Source organism: Sminthopsis crassicaudata, chromosome 3 (genome assembly GCF_048593235.1).
Source record: "Sminthopsis crassicaudata isolate SCR6 chromosome 3, ASM4859323v1, whole genome shotgun sequence".
Lineage (NCBI taxonomy): Eukaryota > Metazoa > Chordata > Mammalia > Dasyuromorphia > Dasyuridae > Sminthopsis > Sminthopsis crassicaudata.
This window is the reverse complement of record NC_133619.1, coordinates 182,114,066-182,127,354: the sequence shown is the minus strand read 5'-3', so window position 1 is coordinate 182,127,354 and position 13,289 is coordinate 182,114,066. Positions and strand designations below refer to the sequence as shown.

The following is a 13,289-nucleotide window of genomic DNA, read 5'->3' as shown; positions in this document are numbered from 1 at the left end:
TCCCCAAAGTGCCAGGTTATTTCCCTTTAGATCCCGGTTGGGGATGTGACTAAATTTCAAAATTAGGGAGGGGAAACTACATTAAAGGAAGGGGCTTCATTGGGAAAGGATGGAGGTGATTGATTGGGTGTGGAGCTGGCCGGGGGAGCAAGGGAGAGGTGGATGGAACTGGAATATAGCTAATATTGTAGCTGCTGTCATCAACTAAGGTGGTGGGGGTGGCTTTCCTCTCCTCCTCTTCCTTCGCTTCCTTCCTCTCCCCCTCCCCCCTAAATCCCAGGCAGCAGCAGCGGTAGCAACCACCACCAAAGAAGCTGCGAGCTGTATAAGCAGGACTCTTTGTCTCCTGATCCTGGACAATCCCACTCACCCCTTCCCACCTTCGGTGATAACCTGCAGATGTAAGTGTCATTTGCCCTGGGCTAGGGTTGAGGACTGAATGGGAAGTAGGGGCAGGACACAGGCACTTTAAATTAGACTCCAGCCCCAATCCATCTGCTGCTCCATCTCATCCTCCAAGCCCTACAAGTGTGTGTATGTGCGTGTGTAAGTGCGTATGTGTGCGTGGCGGGGAGGGGGGTGCCGGGGTGGGATATTCTGCTCTCTCCCTCTCTACCCTGGTGGGTCTTTCTGCACCTGCACCCTTTCTCACCCCCAAGGCATTCTTCCTTACACATTGCCCCCACAAGTACTTCTTCCCATCTCCTTTCTATATTCTGGAGTCCTGGCTGCTGGTTAGAAATAGGAGGCTTTCGGGTCTTCCCTGCTGAGATTTGTTGAGGGGGGTGTTCTGTGGGTAAAGCCCAGAACGAACAGAGGATCACACTGCAGCATTTTGTTGGTTGACGTATGGCTTGAATGCAGGTCTGTGTATTTCTCTAGGCAAAAGCAATCACATAAGGAAATTGTATGAATGGAAAACAATCAGAAAATGGGAAAGCTTTAATGACAGTTCACGGGAGGGAGAGGGAACCTATAGAATTAAAATAAAAAGCGGACAATGTTTGCATCCTACTGTTTTTCCCATTTTATTCTCCTCCCTTCGTCATCTTTTTAACCTATGCATCTTCAACTTTTTAAATAAATCTATTATTTGGAGAATAGTTTGAAAAGCACAGAAGAGCTCTTAAGTGCAAGCTCACGGAAACAGCAGAAAGATAACTGGGCACAACGTTGCCTTTAGTCCAGGTTATTGGAGATGCCCAAGGGAATAGATGGCTTGGGTTTTTTTCCAAATTACAAAACCTCATTTTGTCCATCTGTAAAAGTGAAAGAACAAAATCTTCTAACTCTACAGCTTAGAAAGATGGTTAGGCAAAGGTAGAGTAGAGAATGATGGTAGATGGTGCATCAGGGTGAATCACAGTCTTTTAAACTAAGGGTGTCCTGAGTTCAAGTGTCAAAATTTGAGTTAAAATCCCACATCTGGTACATTCTGGATGTTCTGTAGGAAGACCACATGTCGAATTGCATTGGTGCTGAGAAATCTTTATATCAAAGAAATCACCTCAATTCTTACCGTTCCCATATATAAAGATTATCATTATCTTTAACTAGCATCTTTGGGAAGTACTGTCGCAAGGCCATATGCTTCTCTTTTGGTAAATTGAAAAAAACATATATTAAAGTGAATTGTGATATTTTCACATCCCAAAGAAAATGCATTTAGAAAAAGAAATGTGATAGGAAGAGAGAGAGACCTGGACTTTATAATATGATGGACTTCTAACCTCCCGCTGTATGTTTTCTATGTTTGTTGCCTCGCAGAAAGTATGAAGTTTTTTTTTTGTTTGTTTTTTGTTTTTTGTTTTTTTTTAAGGGGAGGAACAAGTATTTTAAGAACCTATGTACTAGTGGCTGAGATTAGCAGGGGACTTTACAAATCTTAATTTGTTTGCTCTCTATAGTTGCTTTATATTCTTAAAAAGAAGTAACAAATGTGTGGTGAAATACATTCAGAATAGTGCAGCGGAAAGAATGCATTTGAAGTTAAATAACTTAACTTCAAAACCGAGCTCTACCACTTAGTACTTCTATGATACTGGGTGAGTCACTTAAATTTTTTTTCACAATTTCCTCATCTGGATTAAGTCACAGGAATACAGATTTAAGAGACCTTAAAGAGTCCTAAAGGATCCATATTATACAGATGAGGAAACTGAGGCCCAGATAGGTAAAGTAACTTTCTCAGGGCCACACAAGGTAGTAAGTAGCAAAACAGAATTTGAACCCAGGCCCTCCATCTTCAGCAAATGTTCTTTCTACTCCACTATGTCAACTTCCTAGGTCTTTTCCAACTCTGAATCCATAATTCTATAAGCAAAACTGATCGTTTATTACATAATATAAATGAAAGTGTTTTGCCATATGCACCCTGGAACTTTACAAATAACAAATATAATATTAACTAATATTTATTTAGTACTTAATTCAGTGCAATACATTTTGCTCACAACCTCACTGTCACTACAAGTTTTATCATGTTCATTTAACAGTGGAGGAAAATAGGGGTCAAGAAGGTTTATCCAGAATCAAAGGTTAGTAATTTTTACAGGCAGTATCCAAACCCAGGTGTTTGAAATCATAGTGCCCTTTGGGTGGGAGGAGAGAGAGTTGGCAACAGGCATTTAACTACACATTGGAATCCATGTGGTTACTAGACCTTCAACTCAAAAACAAGTCAACAACTTTTTTTTTTTTTTTAATCTGCTTCTCAGGTATGAACTCTAGCTATGATAGCAGGACCCAAGCAGTTTCTAGCCAGAATCCATCAGAGATGGGTGAGTGTTATGTTTATGTGAAATGTCAGGATTTTTTTATTGGGGAATTATTGGGAAAAAATTAGTTGATTCTTAGCCATCAAGATAATCTTTACAACAAGTCAGGCTTTTCAAGCAATGCACATGAGGAAAGTAACAGTAATGAAAATATTCTTCATTTCTTTTTACTCTGAAGTCAGCCTGTCATTTTGTGGGAAGGTCTTAAGCTGAAACATAGGAAAGAAACTATAATGATATTACAGAAATCATGATCTGTGTATTCTTCTTAGACTTTCTGCATCCTTGACTCCAGTGCAAGTGGGAAGCTAAAATAATTTAGTCTGCTGGTGATGAGATTAGTCATATAGCTTTTGCTCATTAGTGATTAGTCCTGGGTTGTTCTTTGGTGTAGAAATATAGAAATTTCTCTAGTACACCCAATCTGAGTGCTGCCATTTGTCAGTCTAGAAGGGTGATTAGATTTATCCTCTTCTGCCTTTTCTTCACTGACATGCAAAATCATAGACCTAGGGTTGGAAAATATCTTGGAAGCTATCTAATCCAACCTTCATCTTGCATATGAAGAAACTGAATCCCAGAAAGATTAAATAACTTTCCCCAGGACACCAGATTAATCACTATGCCTTCTGATTCTGGAGTCACTACTCTTTTCTCTGTATCATTCTCCATCTCATTTAAATTCGATCTTGGCTTCCGCTTCTGGCAAATGAATGTGGTATAGGTAGCTAAGGATCAGTCTGAATTTTTCTAGGCCTATCCACTGACTTTTTCAGTCATAACAATGGCAGATGATAAGATTTCAGAGATACTATTATTTGGTGGAGTTGTGATCTAATCTAACCATTCTGGAAAATAATTTGGAACTATGTCCAAAGGGCTACAAAACTGTAGGTCAGGATCCCAAATAGATCATAGAAAGGGAAAAGGACCCATGTGTGTAAAAAATGTTTGTAAGAGCCCTTTTTTATTATGTCAATGAATGGAAATTGAGTAGATGCTCATCAGTTGGGGAATGGCTGAGTAAGTTTTGATATATGAAAATAGCAGAATATTATTGTTTCATAAGAAATGATGAGCAGGCTGATTTCAGAAAAGCTTGAAAAAATTTACATGAACTGATGCTGAATGAAGTGAACAGTACTAACAGTACTATGAGAACAATGTACACAGTAACAACAAGATAATGTGATGATCAACTGTGATGGATTTGACTTTTCAACAATGAGGTGATTCGAGGCAATTTCAACGGATTTGTGATGGAAAGTGACATTTTCATTCAGAGAGAGACCAATGGAGGATGAATGTAGATCAAAGCATAGTATTTTCATCTTTTTGTTGGGTTTTTTTTTTTTTTGCCTGATTTGTGTGTGTGTGTGTGTGTGTGTGTGTGTGTGTGTGTGTGTAGTATGATATATATGGAAATATATTTAGAAGAATTGCACTTGTTTTACCTGTATTGGATTACTTGCTGTCTTGGGGCGGGAGGAAGGGGGAGAAAGGGAAAAAATTAATAACACAAGGTTTTGCAAAGGCGAATATTAATACTATTAAAAGAAAAAAAAAAGAAAAGGCTAATGAGGTAGCCTCATCTAATTATGAGCTAATGATTTAGGTTTGAGCTTGAAGTCATATTAAAGAGACTTATTTGTTAGCTTAAGACTCAAATGACTTAATTATAAGTGTCATTAGCACGAAATATTAACTGGATCTGGTTCTCTATTATAGAGAACAAAATTGAGAAATGTAAACATCCTCAAGAGGAAAATTTCATTTACTAATAATTTCTAATGGTCTTCCTAGAATCAGAAAGCCTCTTACTAAAAAGTAATCAATCACAATGGGCATTTCTTGCATGCAAAAAAATTCCCTCCCAAAAAAAATCTCTGAGGATTTGAAATAGACTAGAAGAATACAGATGTAAAACCTATAAATAGCTGCTGCCTTCAAAGAACTTCTATTCTACTGTCAGGATACAGCATGTATATAGATAACTGCCTCCAGAGAATGGTACATAAAACAAATACACAGTACATACAGTCAGAAGGGATTACTAATAGTTATAGAAATCAATAAAGATTTCTTGAAGGAGGTGTCATTTGAGCCAAGATTGAAGACAGCAAGGGATTTCAAAAAGAAGGAGTAAGGAAGAAGAGAATTCCAAGTATGAAGGACAGACAGGAGATAGGAGATAGGGTGATATGTGGGAAATAGCAAGTTAAGCAGTTTGTCTAGAATATAGAGTGCTTGGAGGAGAATACTGTGGAATGAAGCTAAAACCAAATTATGAAACCAATCTAGAAGCCAAACTCTTTTAACTGCCAAAGAGAAAAGGCTTTTTTTTTTTTATTGTAAAAGAAGTAGGGCTGAGACTTGAATGCATAAGTTGGTAGAGTTGTGAAATGATCCAACCATTCTGGAGAGCAATTTGGAACTATGACCAAAGGGCTATGAAACTGTGCATATCCTTTAATCCAGCAGTGTCTCTACTGGATCTATATCCCAAAGAGACTAAAAAAGGGAAAAGGACCCACATATGCAAAAATGTTTGTAACAGCCCTTTTTGTAGTGTCAAAGAATTGGAGACTGAGTAGATGCCCATTAGTTGGGGAATGTCTGAATAAGTTATGGCATATGAAAGTAATGCAATATTATTATTCCATAAGAAATTAATAGGGGCAGCTAGATAACACAGTGGATAGAGCATTGGCCCTGGAGTCAGGAGGACCTGAGTTCAAATCTGGCCTTATACAATTAACACTTCCTAGCTGTGTGACTCTGGGCAAGTCAAGTTCAATTGCCTTGTAAAATTTAAAAAAAAAAAAAGAAAAAAGAGAAAAAGAAATGATGAACAGGCTGATTTCAGAAAAGCCTGTAAAGACTTACATGAGCTGATGCTAAGTGAAGAGAGCAGAGTCAAGAGAACATTGTATATGTAACAAGAAGATAATGTGATGATCATCTGTGAAGACATGACTCTTTTCAACAATGAGGTGATTCAAGGCAATTTCAATAGATTTGTGATGGAAAGTGACATCTGACAATGGAGACTGGATGTGGGTCAAAGGCATAGTAGTTTCACCTTTGTTGTTATTTGTGTGCTTGGTTTTTTTCCCCCTCTTTTTCATGTTTTTTCCCCTTTAAATCTTAGTTTTCTTGTGCAACATGACAAGTATGGAAATATGTTTAGAAGAATTGCATGTATTTAATCAACATTGGATTGCTTGCTTTCTTAGGGAGGGGAAAGGAGTTGAGAGAAAAGAGAAAAATTTGGAAAACAAGGCTTTGCAAAAGTGAATATAAAACTATTTTGCATATGTTTGTAAAAATAAAATGCTATTAAAATAACCTTCAAGTGAAAAATATCTTTAACCCCTTCCTGATATATCAGTTTAGTAACCCTTTCAAAAATGTAACTGTTAGCTTGCCTGACATGATCTGTTTATGATTAAGCCATCTTGCTTCTTTAATCATTTCTTTTTCTTCTGCAATAAAAAAATAATTGAATTCAGTGCAAATTTATTAAATATGACTTTACTGAAAATGCTACTATATGCTAGAAATTAAAATAATTCTCAAGTATCATCTCATGCCTATTAGAATAGCTAATGTCACCAAAAAAAAAAAAAGAAAAGAAAATGTTGGAGGAGATATGGGAAAGCTGGGGCACTAATGCATTGTTGATTGAGATCCAATCATTCTGGAGAGCAACTTGGAACTATGTCCAAAGGGCTATAAATTTTCTTTGATCCAACGACACCACTCCTAGATCTATATTCTAAATTAAACCAGAAAAGGGAGAAAATACCTATTTGAATAAAAAATATTTGCAGCAACTCTTTTTATGGTGGCTAGGAGTTGGAAATTAATGAGATGTTCATCAATTGAGGAATGGCTAAACAAGCTGCGGTATATGATTGTAATGGAATATTATTGTGCTGTAAGAAATCACAAGCAGAATGGTTAAGAAAAACCTGAAAAGACTTACATGAGCTGAGGCATAGTGAAGTGAATATAACCAGAATATTGTATACAGTAACAGCAATGTTTTTCAATGAAGAATTTTGAATGACTTAGGATCTAAGAAATACAAAGGACTAAAGGTGAAGCATACCATATGCCTGCAGAAAAAGAACAGATAATTGTTGAATACAGACTAAGAAAAAGTGCTATTTTTCATTTTCAGAAAAAAGAAAGAAAGGGAGTTTAGGAATATAGATATAGAGCTTGGACATATCAACATGAATGTAGTAGTTGAGCTATGGAAATATGTGACAAAAAAAAGAGATGGTATCTAATGGTATCTAACGTTATGGAAGATAGAGATGGATAAAAAGCTCAGGGGATTTGGCTATTACAAAGTAATTGTTGTTTAAAAGAGCAATGTAAGGAAAGCTTATGTAGATACACATATACACACACCTCAATAATATTTTTTGAATCTTGCTCTAGTTTTATTATCTCCATGAAAGTGTAATTCCAGAGAAATTGAGGGAAGATAGAGATTAGAGAGTTTTTAATATTTTATTTGAAAGGGAGAGATTTACTGGGACCAAATGGATCCATGGTTTGGTCCCAGGGCTGAATGAGACTGTGGTCTCCAAGAATACAGCATTCAGCCATCATCCAGCAGCCAATGCAAGTTCTCAATGACATATGTAGCTAAACAAAGGCAGGGGGTGGAATCCAAACTCTGGTGAGTAGGAATCTCCAGGCAGGAACCTTTGAATTGGTTCTGACAGATTGGAGGTTAGGATCATAAATTCTAACAAGCTGGGAATTAAGAAAATGTCTGGCAAGAGTCAGAATGTCTGGATTCCCCCTTTTTGAGTTTAAACATTGGCAATTTATAATCTTAGAGCAAATAGCCCTGAATTATATCAGTCTTTATGAACCAAAGGGAGGTTTGCTACTAATGGGATTGATGCATAACAATGAGGGAAACTGAGGCAGGACCAATTAGGGAAACTGAGGCAGAACAATTTAGGGAAACTGAGTCAGGACAATTAAAAGAGAATTGTGGCACAATAAAAGTCCTATCTGAACCCTTAAAATTATATGGACTTGACCCTTGATTCTTAAAGGCTATGCCAGCAGAGTGCAAATTCTATCACATCTTGCCAAACTGTATAGAATTTGAATATTATTAGCCAAGAGTAATTTGTTTTTGCTGGCTGAGGACCAACTTAGCTAAATTTAAAGTGGCTCATCATCAAAAGGTTGACTACCAGGAAATGGATATTTTAGGCTACAGCAACTAATGAAACCACATATTAAAAAAGAGGAATTTCAGTTTCTGTTTGTAGAAGGCATTCTCACACAGATTAAATCATTGATCCTTGAAAACGGTTAGGCTAATATTGGCAAATACTGTTCTTTTTTGATTTAATAAAGAGTTCTGTTTTATAGGGGGGAAAAGAGCATAGTTGAGTAAGAAAAGAATGCAATGTCTTGACTCAGTTAAATAATGGTTATGAGAAGATAGGGCTATCCTTACCACAAGATTAACAACCTGTTGCATTGGAAGGAGCCTCAATGGAACTTGAGTGACCTGAGTCTAATCCCAAATAATTTGCAAAATGAGATAATTAAACCATGGTTCCTCTTTGTACAAATTTCATGATTCAAAAAGCTCCAGAAGACAAAATGAGTGAGTATTCTTTTTATTTTTATTTCATGAACACAAAAACAAAAGCTGGAAAGTTGTCTCCTAGAAGGCATGAAGGATGAAGAAGTATTGAGAAATATTTGATTTATATTTATAATATTTGATTGACATACATACACAGATATAAATATAGATATATGGGCATAAATGTATTTATAGGTAGACATATATGTATATACCACCTGCAAATAAGATTAATTCATAAATACTTAAGAACATCTCACCTATAATAATTTCTGAACTACATCTAAGAAAAAGGACCTCAAAAGTTGAGAAAAAACAGAATAAGTCAAAAATATATAGGAATAGGAAGAAGGAATTATCTTCCCCACTTTCCTAACCCAAGGATTATTTTAGAGTGTCTATAGAAGTTGTATCCCAGCACTTTCATTCGTGGGCAAAAAACTGTGATTTTAGTCTGTCTGCACAATAACTCAATGAATATTAAACATGAAAGAAAAAATAATAGGCAAGTGACTTGTTCCATGACTATTTCTATGTGAACTATGTATGTAAGAACAACAGCAACAATAACAATAGCAACAATAACAATAACAATGACAAAGTACTTTCATCAGGGCTCTTTGAGATAGGAAATACAAATATTAGCTCCATGTTATTGATAAGGAAGAGAGGCAACGTGGAGTCTTAAGCAGATAGACCTGGTTTTAAATTATATCTACTCCATTTATAACCTAATCTCTTAATCTCTCTTTATTCCTGGCACTTCTTTAAGATTTTTTGGGTGCTGACTTGCATAACTCAGGAGTTTACTAACTAGGAAGTTCTAATGCCAATAAAATCATAAATTCAGTCATATCTGAATTGCATATGAGATAAAGTGGTTCCCCAGCTAGATATGGCTAACCAATTCAGTTATTTTGATCTTTCTTCAATTGTAAAATGAAGGAATTGGAGTAGATTAATTTCTTGATCAAGATTCTGTGAACTTAAAAAAAAATCATTTCAATAATTGTATTAGTATATAATTGGTTTATTGATAATAATGAAGATATCTAATATTTTAAAAGTGCATTAAAATTTGTAAAGTACCTTTATAAATATTATGTCATTTGATCTGTATAACAACCATGGGAAATTGGTGCTATTACTACTCCTATTTTATAGGTGAGGAAACTAAGACAAAGATTAGATGACTTTCCTAGGGTCACATGAGTAGTAAAAATGTAAGTTGGGATTGACTTGGGTTCAAAAATACTTCCAATGTCCAGTTTTCTAAGAAAACCCCAATTGAGATCATGAAGACTTGAATATAAATGAAAAATGACTACACTTCTGAACTTTAGGTTTAGCATACTACCATGTATTTATATTGCTATATTACCTACATACAAATGCATGGTTTTATTTTATTCATTTAAAAACATTCTGAGAATGGGTTCATAAGCTTCACCAGACTGCCAGAGAGTTCCATTATGCATGACAAAAGGTTAAGTAGTTTCTCGGACTAAATAATTTCTAATGTTTCTCCCCATTCTAAATCCTAGTATTCTAAGAATAGTGTTCTTTATATTATATCACATTCACTATCTTTCTTTTCTGTCTCCTCCTTTCTCACAGTTATTTGGTAAAATATGGACTTCAGATCAATTTTCTCAGCTGTCCCTGAATCTGTTTCATGGGCTTCTAGGGTGCTAAGGGGCATGCAGGAGTTTCATTTAACACCTGTAAGAACCCAGCAGAGAGTCAGCCAAAGGTGCTGGGGCTTGCTAAGCAAAAGCTTCAAGTTAAAGCAAATTGGTATTTGATTTGAGTGAGGGGATGTAGAGAAGGAGGAGAGAGGAGGAATGGGAAGGAGTCGGTCACCTGTTAGAGATATGTGTGTGTGTGTCTGTGTGTCTGTGTGTGTGTGTGTGTGTGTGTGTGTGTGTGTGTGTGTGTGTGTGTGTGTGTGTAAATTCTGGGCTCAAGATCTAGACTGTACTTAGACTTGCTGAGACAGATTTGGATTGACCTTGTGGATTGCCTGAAAGAGAATTGATATTGCCAATGAGCCCAATTCTAGACTGTATCTCAATGTTAATTTAACCTAGGGGAGGAAGTAATGTTTTTAGAGTCTGCAGTGGATCTAGTATGTATCTGTATTAGATTGAGGCTCTCCTTATTCTTGGGAACTCACAAGAAAGTAATTAGTTCTGAAAGTAATGTGAGAGTTATGGGGGTCAGCTTATGATTTGGTTCAATACATTTGTGAATGTTCTAGATCAGTGATTAAGATCAAATTACAATATTTCAATTTGTCCATTTGTAAAAGAGGAAAAATAAAAGCTTCTACCTCTGATTTAAAACAAAGGGAGAGGCAAACATAGAGTAGAGAATTGAGATATCTTCTTGCTTCATGGAAATGGAAGTATGATAGCACATCTACAGCTAAAGATGCTCTGGGTTCAGTTTTTAAGATTTACATCCTCTCTCCTAGTTTAGTAAAATTGAAGTTGCCTTGGCCTTTTGGGCAGCCCACAAGCTATTGTGGGAAAAACAATGAATTTGTATGCAAAGGCAAAGTCTAGCTTCAAATCTCAGTTCACTTCTCCTTCAGGCTTCAATTTCTTCATTTGTAAAATTTGGGTAGGCTTTCTACTCCATGAATCTTATAAACAAATCAGATTTCCTCCTTGCTAGTCTAAGTTAGTAAACCTATTGAATTCACGTTAGCCTAAATGGGACTATATTCCAGATTGCTCAGCAAAGGATAATTTGTTCTTAGATTGGTTAATTCATTGCCTTATAGATAGAGGAGCCCTTTTCTAGAGGGGAAGGTATCATTCTAGTCTTTTTGGATTAGCAGATCTGGAATAGTGATCTTTATCTTCCACTATGTGCAAGCATACAGGGCTCCTTTCCTCAACTACTCAACTCTTCATTTTCCCTTCTATCTACCCAATTCTTACTATTCTTTTTCTCCAGTCCTGTGTCATCTCCCCACATCCACGCATGAGATCCAAGAAAACCATCCCAGGATACAGTGAGTCTTCTCTTGTCTGAACTTTCTTAGCCTTTGAGGTCTGTTGTGGAATTTAATTATTTGCCTCCTTGATTGGCTAACTTAGCTATTTCATAAGGACTATGTCTTTATTTCTCCTGTTAATATCCTGAAGTTCAAGAACTTTGACTTAGGATCATGAAATCATCAATTTAGAGCCGAAAGAAAACTTATAGATCATCAAATTCAATCCTCTTGTTTTTCAGATGAGAATATTAATACCCAGAGGCAGAGAGGTCATTGACTTATCTAAAATCATACAGCTAGAAGGCCTTCTGGGGAAGAATTTAGAGCCTGGTCTTTTTTATTTCAAGTATAGCATTCCATTCGTAATACTATATTTATGCTTGATCTCAATTTTCTCAATTTGTGAAATGAAGGATTAATCCTTTGAATGCTGATCTTGTATAGTTTTCTAACTTTTAAAAAAAGTTCCTCAATTGCTTTGAATTATATATAAATGCTAGGGGCAGCTAGGGACTCAATGGCTAGAAAGGTCTTGCCTCCAGCATTTCCTAGCTGTATGACCCTGGGCAAGTTATTTAATCCTGTTTGCCTCAATTTCTTCATCTGTCAAATGATGTGAAGAAGTATCTTTTCCAAGAAAATCCTAATGGAATCAAGAAGAATTGGACATGACTGAAAAACAACTGAATAAATATATAACTGCTATATACATGGAAGAAAAGGGAGTTATTATGGCCAGAGATGTGTGTCTCTGTGACATTCTCTTAACTTCCTCTATTACCAAAGATCAACCCCTGTCCTATTAGACAGCTACCTTAGGATGGATTTGTTATTCAATTATTTCAGTTGTGTACAACTCTTTGTGACCTCTTTTGGGATTTTCTTGGCAAAGATACTGGAGTGGTTTGCTATTTCTTTCTCCATCTCATTTTACACATGAGGAAATTGAGGCAAACAGGTTTAAGTAACTTGCCCAGGGTCACACAGCTATTAACTGTTGGAGGCCAGATCCTAATTTCAAGCCCATGTCTCTATTCCTTACACCACCTAACTGCCCACAGAGTATGCCCTCAGAATGGGAGACATTGGTTTATGTGCTGCCTCTGTCATACTAGTTGGCAAGTTTTTTTTTAAACTTCTTAGTGTCCTGCGCATTCTGCAAGACCAAGCTTATATGGATATGTGATACTTACTAAATGAATAAATGAGTTATGGGGACAGGAGTCTTCTCAGCAGTACTGGGAAGCCTCTAGCCATTTTGTCTCCAGGGCTTGGAAAATAAAATTTCCTTAGCTGCACCAAGTTTTCCATAATGGTATTTGACATTGCAAGATAACCCCACAGTTCTAAAGAAGTTCCCTTAATTCTATCTTTCTTTAGTAAAGGATTTGTGGTTTCTGTTTGAAATCAGTCATTTCAATTCTGAGGATTGTTTCCACCTCTAATAGAAATCAATAAGACAAGCTACTGCCTAAAGGAGAAAGAAAGGAAATATCTGGATACTTCAGGGTAGTAAATGAATGTAATCACTCAAAGTGTATGCTTGCTAATTTATAGCTATATTCAGGACAGTTGGTTCAATGCTTTGTCCTCTGCCCTCCTGCTGAACAGTGCCTATACATGGATGGATGGCACCCCTCAGGGCAGCATGTTCAAATCCTTTTTTAATATACTTCATATATTAAACTCCTTTCTAAGGTCAGGCAACTTTGGAAAAGCTAACTGAGATAATGTTACAGACAGAAAAACCATCACCTTTGTTATATAGAGCTGAAAAATAGTTTGGGAACTAGCTAGTTGCTTAACTTCTCATTCAAATTTCATTAATTTAAAACAATTATATGTCAAATACCTACAATATGCATAATACTGC

The 13,289-nt window shown here is 36.3% G+C and overlaps 1 protein-coding gene across 1 annotated transcript in view; it reads left to right on the top strand.

Moving 5' to 3' along the window:
• The first annotated feature begins 295 nt into the window (after nucleotides 1-295).
• Nucleotides 296-13,289, top strand: part of GPR45 (G protein-coupled receptor 45) — an 82,470-nt gene continuing 69,476 nt past the window's right edge. Inside the window, exon 1 of the mRNA XM_074299707.1 lies at nucleotides 296-401. The gene's annotated coding sequence lies outside the window, so the exon portion shown is untranslated. The remainder of the gene's footprint in view (nucleotides 402-13,289) is intronic.